At 45.1% G+C, this 5194-nt stretch overlaps 1 pseudogene; it reads left to right on the top strand.

Moving 5' to 3' along the window:
- The first annotated feature begins 1538 nt into the window (after positions 1-1538).
- Positions 1539-4864, top strand: LOC133752831 (exosome complex component RRP40-like; annotated as a pseudogene).
- Positions 4865-5194: the final 330 nt, after the last annotated feature.

Here is a 5194-nt window from a genome sequence, read left to right as displayed (position 1 = left end):
AAGACCCATAAGAGCTGAACACACCCCAGCTGAATAAAGATTCTGACCTACCGGCTTTAGGATTCTTGAAGCTTTCCCCTGCAGCTCTCCTTTTTTCTTCAGCTTCTTGAGGCTTTCCTCTATCGCCCTCTCCCTCTCCCTCTCTCTCCTTTTTTCTGGTGAAGAGGGTCCAAGTTCTACTCGTCTAGAAACATGTAGGAGGTAGAACATCCCCCATGTGCCTGGTGCTTCCTTCTCTGAAGAGGAGAACACAGCGATTTTGGCTCTTGAGTGTATGATCTACATGTGAAACTGAACCTTTAGTACATTTTAATTCTCAAATGACTGTTATTCCATAGTAGTCATATTATATAGCTTTCCCTCAACTCTCTCTTTCTCTTTCGAAAAAAAAGCAGTCTAAACTCTGCTTCCAGCACTCCACTGCAAAAGTGTCTTCCCACTTTGTTGCTCTGAAATAATAAATAATTCTTGCTGTCATGATCTGCATGGCACCAATAGACATGTTTTAGTACTCATCTGTATACACCTCCCAGAAGCATTTAACACTAATAACCACTTCACATTTCTAGTAACACTAAACACTTTTAACTTCCAGGGCTCCATATCATCCTACCTCCAACATTTCTGGATGCTTCTTAGTCTTTTTGGCAGCCTATCAGTCTCTAGGCAACCATCAAGAATTGGATCCACAAGAATTTCTATAATCTCTCCTTTGGTGATGTCATCCACACTTATGGCTTTAATTACCAGCTAAACACTGAGAACTCATAGATCTGTAGCTTCAGGCTCTGCTCTGTGTTCCTGATCTTACTATATGAGAGGGCTTAAAAAAAAAGTGCATGGAAATTTTGGGTTATCTTTTTTTTTTTTTTGACAGGCAGAGTAGACAGTGAGAGAGAGAGAGACAGAGAGAAAGGTCTTCCTTTTTGCCGTTGGTTCACCCTCCAATGGCCGCCACGGCCGGTGTGCTGCGGCCGGCGCACCGCATTGATTCGAAGCCAGGAGCCAGGTGCTTCTCCTGATCTCCCATGGGGTGCAGGGCCCAAGCACTTGGGCCATCCTCCACTGCACTCCTGGGCCACAGCAGAGAGCTGGCCTGGAAGAGGGGCAACCAGGACAGAATCCGGCGCCCCGACCAGGACTAGAATCCGGTGTGCCGGCGCCGCTAGGTGGAGGATTAGCCTATTGAGCCGTGGTGCCAGCCGGGTTATCTTTTTATTTCTTTTTTTTCCCAAGAATATTCTGAAACTCCTTGTGTGTGTGTGTGTGTGTGTGTGATGCATACACATACATATATCTTATTTTGGTAGTTCAAATGCATCCCCAACTCCACACACACTGAACAAATTCCAGGGCCTCTTCTCTGCAAACCAAGTTGTTCCTCTGTGTCTCCGTGGCTGACCCCACTATCCATCCGTATCTCCTTTCTTGCCCACACCCCATCCCACTCAACCCATTCCTAAGTCCTGTTGATTTGCCTCCTTCTGATACTTCAACCCAGCCTTGTCTCCCCAACTTCACTACAATGCACTTAGTCAATGCTATATCCCGTCACTTTTCAAGTGCCACTCCTGTCTCTCCTACGATCTCAGTATAATCTCCACTTGCTGCAGTCAGAGAAACCTGTCACCAGTTTAAAACCCTTTGATGAGTTACTGGTATTTGTCAATTAAAAAATAAGACTCTGTCCTGTGAGATGTGGACCCTGTCTACCTATCGAGCCTCGACTCTCACCACCCTTCCCCTCACTCTTTGTACTGCAGTCACACTGATCTTCTTTCAGTATCTGCTCTGTCCCTTTCCTTGTGTGAGTCATTGCACAGACTCCTCTGCCTGCTTGCTATTGCTACTCCTCGGTCTAGGTAACATCTCCTGATTTTCAGCTCTTACCTTAAATGACACGTCTTTAGGAAAGCTTTTCTTGACTCCCCAGCAGATAAGGTGGTCCGTCTTATGTGTCATGTATTCTGCAAGATGGCTGTAACAATAGCTCCCATCCCTTTTACTTCTCTTACAATGTCACACTGCTACTCCTTCTGTAGAGGGGGTTCTTTGTTCCATCCCCTTGAATCAAGACGGTTCTGTGAACTATGTCAGAAAGGCCAGGGTGCAAAAGGTGATGCTGCTTCAAGGTTACTGTAACAACCTCAGTCACTGTCAGACTACAGCTGCAGCCCGTCACAGCTCAGTCTCTCGCAGGCAGCAGGGCGTGTGTGACGCGCACGATTCTGAACCAGGTGGTGCTGCCAGGAGAGGAGCTGCTGCTGCCGGAACAGGAGGCAGTGCCGGGGAGTGACCGGTAGGCCTGAATGCTGGAGTGAGCTCGCTCCTCTGCGTGGTGTGCGGCCCGGGCTTGCTACCGCTCTGGGGACCGCCTGATGGTCACCAAGTGCGGCCGCCTTGGCCACAGGAGGCCAGCAGCGGCCGTGGCGGTGGCGCTTACTGGGTGGACTCGCAGCAGAAGCAGTACGTTCCAGTGAAAGGAGACCATGTGATTGGCATAGTGACAGCTAAGTCTGGAGAGATAGTCAAAGTTGATGCTGGAAGGAGTGAGCCAGCTTGTTTTTTTTGGCATGTGAACGTGCAAGTAAAAGAAACAGACCTAAGGTACAGGTTGGCGACCTCATCTAAATCCAGTTTGTGGATGCTCACGAAGACATGAAACCAGAGATGGTCTGCATTGACAGCTGTGGATGAGCCAATGAGATGAGTGTGATTGGACAAGATGGGCTGCTTTATAAAGTGACTTTGGGTTGAATTAGAAAGCTGTTAGCTCTGGCCAGTGCCGTGCCTCACTTGGCTAATCCTCCGCCTGCGGCGCCAGCACCCCGGGTTCTAGTCCTGGTTGCTCCTCTTCCAGTCCAGCTCTCTGCTGTGGCCCCGGAAGGCAGTGGAGGATGGCCCAGGTGCTTGGGTCCCTGCACCCTCATGGGAGACCAGGAGGAAGCACCTGGCTCCTGGCTTCGCCGTAGTGGCCATTAGGGGAGTGAACCAATGGAAGGAAGACCTTTCTCTTTGTCTCTCTCTCTCTCTCTCTCTCTCTCTCATTGTCTATAACTCTACCTGTCAAATAAAAAAAAAAAGAAAGAAAGAAAGGTGTTAGCTCGAGATTGTGAGATCATGCAGGAAGTGGGAAAACTCTATCCACTGGAGATTGTATTTGGAATGAATGGAAGAATACGGGTTAAGGCAAAGACCATGTAGCAGATGTTAATTTTAGCAAATATTTTAGAAGCTTGTGAACATATCACAACAAATATTATCCAGATTTGCAGAAAGTTGATGTATGTGGACTTTCTTAGTGGACCAGCTGAGCCAAGAGACTGTGGGTTTACTGGTGGAAACTTTTCTCAGGTAAACCTCTCCCTATCAAATCTTCAGGAGATGTAAATGGACATTGTCTAATTATTAGTTCTAAATATTTTTGTAAGAAAGTTACTGGTTTTAACTCATGCTCTGTGGGTGTGAAAATAATTATAAAATTATAACTTTTTTGTTCTGTAAATAAAGTTTACTAAAAAGCAAAAAAAAAAAAAGACTACAGTTGCATGAGACCTTGAGCAAGAACTGCTTAGCTGAGCCAAGTTAACCCAATAAATGATAAATGATAGTTCTTTTAAGCCAATAAATTTGGCGATGATTATTTTTGCAGCAATATAGAACTGAAACATGTGCTTCATAGCATGGCAAGTATCCATTTGTACAAATTGAACTCATCATAGTATTTGTCTATTTGTGTAAAGCATTTGAATAATATGTGAATTTCTGGATAGATTACATAATTTATTTGATACAGTGTCTTATTTGCTCATTATTGTATTTATAGCACTAACAAAGAGCACATTATAAGTACTCAAAAACATTTTTAGTAAATTAATCAATCGTGGGACTAGCATTGTGAGGCAGCGGGTTAAGCCACTGCCTGCAATGCCGGCATCACATATGAATGTCAGTGCAAGTCCCAGCTGCTCCACTACTGCTCCAGATCCCTGCTAATGTGCCTGGGAAAGCAGTGAAAGATGACCTCAGTGCTTGGGTCCCTGCCACCTGCGTGGGAGACCTCGAATGCAGTTGCAGGCTCCTGGCATTGGCCTGGCCCAACCGCAGCTGTTGTGGCCATTTGGGGAGTGAACCAGCAGAGAGAAGATCTATCTCTCTCTCTCTCTCTCCCTCTCCATCTTTATCACTCTGCCTTTCAAATGAAATAAGCAAATCTTTAAAAAATTAATAAATGAATGAATTCCTAGTGTTTTGGAACAAGTTTTTAAAACTTTCCTACATGAAGTATTGAATAAACACTTCAATATATCTAACGATATATCTAATTGTGGAACTATTTAATGCATGTTTGAGATGACATGTCTCACTAAAAATTATTGACTCAAAGCATAGTGAATGATGATTTAACATTTATTTTCCAAATATTTGTAGACCATGAGCAAAGACACTTTTTTATTTTTGACAGGCAGAGTAAAGCTGCTGCCTGCAGTGCTGGGATGCCATATGGGTTCTGGTTTGAGACCCAGCTGCTCCACTTCTGATCCAGCTCTCTGCTATGGCCTAGGAAAGCAGTGGAAGACTGCCCAAGTCCTTGGGCCCCCTGTGCCTTTTTGGATATCAACTTGATGTGTAGTCACATCCAGGAATGACTTGATGATCAAAATGTGCTTAGGTACACATAGAGAAATAACTACATTTGACATCTTAGCTAGCAGTTGAGAAGGTTTTTGTTACTGCTGAGAACCTGATGGGTGACACAATTTGTGGTAAGGTCAATGAGAAGTGGGCTGGAGTGGTCAGGAAAGCCATTATGGAGGAGGTGAACCTTAAAGCAGATTTTGAAGAATGGAGGCACAGGGAGTAACATGACCAGAAACAGGAAAGTGGATGTGTATAAGGGAAATAAGATGGAACAGAAGAGTCATGTGGGGAACAGTGGGAGAAGCAGCTGCATAGGGAAACCAGAGCTATGTTACCTGGGTCTGGGAGGAGCAGGCTAAAGTAAACTTAACCCTAGAGCCTACAGATAAGTGATTCACACTGAGAATGCAGTATGTCCTCCTGGGGTTGTCAAAAACACATGGTTTTGGATAGCCTGATTTCCCTATCCTGCCTGGGTGCCCTTCTCCTCCTTACCTGCATCTGTTGTTTTCTGGGTGGGCTGGAGAAAGAAAAAAGTAAAACAAAAAGATAT

Source organism: Lepus europaeus, chromosome X (assembly GCF_033115175.1).
Source record: "Lepus europaeus isolate LE1 chromosome X, mLepTim1.pri, whole genome shotgun sequence".
Classification (NCBI taxonomy): domain Eukaryota; kingdom Metazoa; phylum Chordata; class Mammalia; order Lagomorpha; family Leporidae; genus Lepus; species Lepus europaeus.
Note: the sequence above shows the minus strand (reverse complement) of the source record. Positions and strands in the feature narration are given on the sequence as shown.